Below are 7,027 nucleotides of genomic sequence, written 5' to 3'. Positions count from 1 at the left end.
AGAGAAGGGGAGCGTCCAGCCGCCATCTTGGGCTCTGTCTTGTCATCCCTTGAACAAGTCTGTCTTCTCTCTTTTTTTTTTTGAGACAGAGTCTCGCTCTTTCGCCCAGGCCCGACTGCAGTGGCACTGTCTCGGCTCACTGCAAGCTCCGCCTCCCGGGTTCACGCCACTCTCTTGCCTCAGCCTCCCTAGTAGCTGGGACTACAGGCGCCCGCTACCGCGTCTGGCTAATTTTTTGTATTTTTAGTAGAGACGGGGTTTCACCGCGTTAACCAGGTTGGTCTTGATTTCTTGACCTCGTGATCCGCCCGCCTCGGCCTCCCAAAGTGCTGGGATTACAGGCGTGAGCCACTGCGCCCGGCCACAAGTCTGCCTTCTCTTTAATGCCTCATTTGTCTTGGCACAAAGACACATGATTAAGCTCAGAGTGGCATGTTTTGGCAAGGGTGAGACACATTCAGTGGAGTGTTGGGGAAAGGATGGGGTTAGGGAGGAGGCCTAGGGCCAGAGACAGATGGGCCATGCTAAGACATACGTTAGTGACGTTTGTTAGGGAAACGACATGGCTAAATGGATCTTTAGGAAGAAGGGTCAGGCGCCTCTGGAAGGGATGGTTTGGCCTACAGAGAGAAAACAGGTTATGGTCCAAAAATAGCAATGGCTAACATTTTTTGATTGCCAGATACTATTCTAAGCATTTAAACATGTTTTGACTCTCTTAATCCTTGTGACATAGGTACTATTATTATCCCTGTTTTGCAAGTGACAAAACCGAAGTACAGAGACTTTAGGTAACTTGTCCAAGGACACACAGTAAGTGGAAAGGCCAAGACTTAGCCCAAGGCAGCCTACTCATAACTATCAATCTAGTTCAGCTGAATTTTGCAAAACTGAATGAGGAAACGTGTTAGTTCCTTGAAGACGGGGCCTGATTAACTACTGTATTCCCATGCAGAGCTCACCTTCTTTTGTTTTGTTTTGAGATGGAGTCTCGCTCTGTCACCCAGGCTGGAGTGCAGTGGTGCAATCTCGGCTCACTGCAAACTCCGCCTCCCGGGTTCACGCCATTCTCCTGCCTCAGCCTCCCGAGTAGCTGGGGCTACAGGCGCCTGCCACCACACCCTGCTAAATTTTTTTTGTATTTTTAGTAGAGACAGGGTTTCACTGTGTTAGCTAGGATGGTCTTGATCTCCTGACCTCGTGTTCCGCCTGCCTCGGCCTCCCAAAGTGCTGGGATTACAGGCATGAGCCACCGCACCCGGCCTGCAGAGCCCAACTTCTGAAGCACCACACACTGTCAATAGATACTTGATGAATGATTAAATGTGAAGGCAATTAGTCTGAACTAAAACAGTGGCAGGGTGGTGGTGGGGAAAAAATGTCCCTGAATTAGAATCACAGGATTTGATGACAAGAGTGGGGGTAAAGAGTGGAAGGAGAGGATTCTGGGGGGATGACTTGGAGGTTCCCAGGTTGGTGGAGCAGGAGGAGAGTGGTGTTGTTAATAAGGCTCAGCCTTCCTGATTAGGGGCTTATCAGAGAGAGTTGAGCTTGGGTCATATTAACTTGAGGGTCCTGGGGGCCTCGGCCCTGGCTCCTCATGTGAGAATCATATAAAGGTTATTCTTCTGATTTTGATAGCAAACCCAATAGGTTTGCAAACTTCTCACATGCTAATTAAGAAACTAATTAAAACCCATCGGTTCTTAAAGACATATGGTTTATTTAAAGTTGATCCAAGATTGATATTTGGTTAAACAATGTTTTAATAAATCATAGAATGAATTGGCTCTAAGAATACTAGCATGGTGCTCCAATTTACTAGACACTTTCCATGTATTCTTTTTTCCTTTGAAATATGGAAAAAATGAGATAGTGTAGATAAAAATATCTAATGCCTAACAATCATTTAAAGCTAGTTTCCTTCTTGAAGCCCATGGAACTCTGTGGGGTTAGGTATGGTTATTATCCCCATTTTACAGATGAGGAAACAGGAGTAATTAAGAGAGATTAAGGGGCTGGGTACAGTGGCTCACACCTGTAATCCTAGCACTTTGGGAGACTGAGGCGGGTGGATTACCTGAGGTCAGGAGATCGAGACCAGCCTGACCAACAAGGTGAAACCCAGTCTCTACTAAAAATACAAAAATTAGCTGGGTATGATGGCGAGTGCCTGTAATCTCAGCTACTTGGGAGGCTGAGGCAGCAGAATCACTTGAACCTGGGAGCCGGAGGTTGCGGTGAGCAGAGATCGCACCATTGCACTCCAGCCTGGGCGACAGAGCGAGACTCTGTCATAAATAAATAAATAATGAGAGGTTAAGGGACTCATACAAAATGATTTTGCAAGGAAGTGGAAAAGTCAGGACTCATACCTAGGTCTCCCCACAATTGCTGTATACTAAATCATCCCCAAACGTAGAAGCTTAAAGCAGTAAGTATTTATCATTACATCACAGAGTTGATGAAGATCAGCAGTTTGGGGTGGCCTAGCTGGGACTGCAGTCTCTGGAGGCTTGACTAGGGCAGGAGGTTCCTTTTCCAGGCACACTCACATGGCTTTGGGCAGGAAACTTCAGTTCCTTTGCACTTGGGCTTCTCTCTAGGGCTGCTGAAGACATAGTTTTACCCAGACTGAATGATCAGAGAGAGAGAAAAAGAGAGCGAAAGAGAGAGGGGGTGGGGAGATAGAGGGAGAAAATGAGAGAGTGAGCAAGAGCAGTTAGGCTAGAAATCTTTTTATGACCCATCTTGGAAGTAATATCCCATCAATTTTGCTGTATTTTACTCATTACATTTTTAAAAAAATTTTTGTTATTTTATTTTATTTTATTATTTTTGGAGACACAGTCTTGCTCTGTCACCCGCTGGAGTGCAGTGGCACGATCATGGCTCATTGCAGCCTCGACCTCCCCAGGCTCAGGTGATCCTCCCACCCCAGCCTCCCAAGTAGCTGGAACTACAGGTGTGCACCACCTCGCCTGGCCAATTTTTTGTATTTTTTGTAGAGATGGGGTTTCACTATGTTGTTCAGGCTGGTCTCAACCTCCTGAGCTCTCAAGCGATCTGCCAGACTTGGCCTCCCAAAGTGCTGGGATTACAGGTGTGAGCTACTGTGCCCTATCCTGTATTTTATTTTTTTTGGAGAGATGGGGTCTCGCCATGTTGCCCAGGCTGGTGTAGAACTCCTGGGTTCAAGCAATCCTCCCGCCTCAGTCTCCCAAAGTGCTTGGATACAGGTGTGTGCCACCACGTCCAGCCCCAGCGTGTATTTTACATCTTAGAAGGAAGTCATTAGGTCCAGGCCCCACTTAAGGGGAGGGAACTTCACCAGGGTGTGAACGTCAGGAGGCAGGGATCATTGGGGACCATCTTAGAGGCTGCCTACCGCAGGCACCCTTTCTACTCTGCCATTCCACAAATTGTCATTTTCACCTTTGCAGCTTCTCCTCGTCTCCCATCCTCCAAATAGAAGTATTTTATGAACTTCATAAAGTTGCAATGTGGCCAGTTTGGGGCAATTTATATCTTCTATAGACAACAGCATTGAACTACTTAGCAAACCAGGAAGTGGAAAATGGTTATAAAGGGATCCAATTACTTTCATTGCCAAGGCAGTGTAAAACGCAACATGTAAAAATGGACTTAATTGGTGAAAAATTAATTAGACAATTAAATTTATTTCTGCTTAAATACACTTAGGTGTTAATTGGTAATCTGACTGCAGGTTTATTTTAAGTTACATTTGTTATCTTGACTCTGTCCTTTAAGAAACGATCTTTGTTTAATATGCCGTGAACACTCCTGGTCTTGCCGAGAAACAATGTCTAGTTCATTGTCATGGTTCTTCTCCAGATAGGACTGATCCGGGTCAGACTGGCCCAGAGGGCAAAAAAGCATTTGCTTCGAAAGCCCCATCAGGAGGAAAATCTTTCTACTGCCAGAGGGGCTCTTCTGGGAAGCCTGAGTGGAGAGGTACAGGATTCCAAGTGGGAACTGAGGACTCGTTAGTCTGCCACTCACTGGCTCTGTGACTCTGGGCAAGTTACTTCTGCAGTCTGGGTTTCAGTTTCTCTATCTGTAAAATGAGCTAGTGGGCGTTGATGATGTCTGAGTTCACTTCACCCATAAAATTCCATGATTGTCAAGTACAGGGGTTTCATGACAGGAGGGATAGATTGCAAGGGTTTTCTTTTTCTTGAAAAAAAAAATTTCTTAGCCTCATCTGTTTGCTAGAATTTGTTTTAGAGTATTTCATGTGCTGGTTAAACATAGTGGGTTGGATACATTTTAACCTGCGCACTGTCTTTAAATCCCACTGAAATCATGAGGACAGAGAGAATGGGCAAGGGGTCATGGATGGACCGGAGATGGGATGGTAGGGCAGAAACTGCAGGGTCCGCAGAAGGAACTGCTCACCGAAAGCCAACAAGCTTGCCCTGTGGAATCCCAGAAAGGCCCAGGAACTTCGGGACATCACTGAAGGCAGAGTGAAGAGAGGAAAGTGCAAGTCCAGATGAATGAATGATGATGTTCCCACTCTCTCCAGAGTTGCACTCCCCCTCACCACCCCCAGGCGGAAGATTGGGAGATTCCTCTCTGGGGAAAGGAAGCAATTCCACAGGAAGGAGTTCCCCAGTGAAAAAGACAACATGCATGGTGGTGCATGCTGGTGGTCCCAGCTACTGGGGAGGCTGAGGCAGGAGGATCGCTTGAGCCCAGCAGTTCAAGGCTGCAGTGAGCCATGTTAGTGCCTCTGCACTCCCGCCTGGGTGGGAGTGAGACTAATGCAGGACAGGCAAGCCCCCAAATTGGGCCTTAGCCTGGGAGGGTTCTCAGTTTCAAACAGGAAAGAATTCAAGGGCAAGCCAGTGGTGTTAGACAGCAACTTTTTTTTTTTTTCTTTTGAGACAAAGTTTCTTGTCACTCAGGCTGGAGTGCAATGGCGCGATCTCGGCTCACTGCAACCTCTGCCTGCTGGGTTTAAGTGATTCTCCTGCCTCAGCCTCCTGAGTAGCTGGGATTACAGGCACTCGCTGCCACGGCTGGCTAATTTTTGTATTTTTAGTAGAGATGGGGTTTTGCCATGTTGGCCAGGCTGGTCTTGAACTCCTGACCTCAGGTGATCCGCCTGCCTTGGCCTCCCAAGGTGCTGGGATTACAGGCATGAGCCACCATGCCTGGCCTAGACAGCAACTTTTATTGAAGTGGCCGTGCACAGCAGCAGCAGAGGTACCGCTGCTGGCAGAGCGGTGTGCCCAGAGTAGCAGCTCAGAGGCAGTATTGCGCTCATGTTTAAACCCACTTTTAATTATATACAAATTAAGGGGTGATTTATGCAGAGATTCTAGGATGAGAGTGGTCATTGCAGGGTCAGGGTTATTGCCCTGGAAAGGGGTGGTAACATCTGGGTGTTGCATGGGAGCAGTAAACTGACATAGCACCCTTGTGGGCGTGTCTTATGGAAAGCTGTTTCTGGACCTGTTTTAGTTAGTCCTCAATTTGGTCCGGTATGTGAGCCCCACCTCCAGAGCCGAGTCCTGCCTCCCACCTCAAGACCCCGTCTCTAAAAAAAAAGAAAAATCTGCAGGTGACAAACTGCACCCACTCAGAGCTTCCCATCAGCTTTCAGTGTCTCTCTCTTTTTTGTTGTTGCTCAAGTTAAAAAAATGTTTAAATTGACAAATAATAACTGTGTATATGTTTGGGGTACAGTGCGAGGTTTTGCCTCCCACTGAATGTGCACACTCAGCCAAGGATCACTAGACACACGAGGGAAGTCTCTCGACAGGAGGGAGACCACAAAAGATGGACAAAGGAAATGGAAAAGAAAAAGAATCAGAGCAAGGAACGAGAGAAAAAGTCTAACAATTTTTCTCAGAGATGAGAGGATACTGATTTGGGTTTGTGCTCAGATATCACCTCATCAGAGAGACTCTTGGCTACTCTGTCTAAAATAGTATCTTCTCTTACTCCCTTCCCCCTTACTCTGCCTTATTTCAGGAAGAGAGGACAGAGAAATGGAGGGGAGAAAACTATTAAAATAAGTAATAAGAAAACTTTCCCCAGAAGTGCAGAATCTGAATTTCCAGTATAAAAGGGTCCATTGAGCGCCAAGAACAATGAAGGAAAAAAGGTCCCACTCAGGCCTACGTATCATTGTGAAATTTCAGAACTAGAGGGATAAAGAAAAGATCCTAAAAGCTTCCTGAGAGATAAAAAAGAAGGTTTTTACAAAGGATCAGCAATCAGAATTGCCTCAGACTGCTCAATAAAAACATCAGAAGCTAGAAGAAAATAGAGTTAGGCATCAAAATCCTGAGGGAAATGATTCCCACCTATAATTTCATATTCTGCTCAATTATCAATTGAGTATTGAAGAGAAATAAAGACATTTTTAGACATGCAGTTTCTCCACTTGATCTTAGCCCAAAGGCCGAGAGGCGATGACATGCAGTTTCTCAAAAGGTTTGCTTCCCACTTTCTTGGAAAAAACCAAGAAAGAGGGAGCCTGGGGAACCAGGGGATCCCAACACAGGAGAGTGGCAGAGGAAACTCCCAGGATGATGGAAAATGGAAGCAAACCAGCCCAGATGGAAGGAGAAGGGCCTGGCATGGTGGCTCACACCTGTAATCCCAGCACTTTGGGAGGTCAAGGTGGGCAGATCACTTGAGATCAGGAGTTCGAGACTAGCCTAGCCGACATAGTGAAACCCTGTCTTTACCAAAAAATACAAAAATTAGCCGGGTGTGGCGGCAGGTGCCTGTAATCCCAGCTACTCGGGAAACTGAGGCAGGAGAATTGCTTGAATCTGGGAGGCAGAGGTTGCAGTGAGCCGAGATCGCACCACAGCACTCCAGCCTGGGCAACAGAGAGAGACTCCATCTCAAGAAAAAAATTAAAAAAATAAAAAAAGGAGAAGGACAGAGGGTTCCAGGAGGATGATCAGTGAGAAAAAAATGGAATGGGTAGATTATCTGAATTTCTTGGTGTGTGGAAATATTAAAAGGCTCTTAGAAGATCTAA

At 46.3% G+C, this 7,027-nt stretch overlaps 1 long non-coding RNA gene across 1 annotated transcript; it reads left to right on the top strand.

The window, feature by feature from the left end:
* Positions 1 to 559: 559 nt before the first annotated feature.
* On the top strand, positions 560 to 6,404 carry LOC129525290 (uncharacterized). The gene is made up of 3 exons (XR_008669467.1): positions 560 to 637; positions 4,337 to 4,504; positions 6,008 to 6,404. It is a non-coding gene; the product is annotated as an uncharacterized lncRNA (long non-coding RNA).
* Positions 6,405 to 7,027: the final 623 nt, after the last annotated feature.

Source organism: Gorilla gorilla, chromosome 9 (genome assembly GCF_029281585.2).
Source record: "Gorilla gorilla gorilla isolate KB3781 chromosome 9, NHGRI_mGorGor1-v2.1_pri, whole genome shotgun sequence".
Taxonomy (NCBI): domain Eukaryota; kingdom Metazoa; phylum Chordata; class Mammalia; order Primates; family Hominidae; genus Gorilla; species Gorilla gorilla.
The sequence above is the reverse complement of the archived record's forward strand: the minus strand, read 5'-3'. Positions and strand labels throughout refer to the sequence as shown.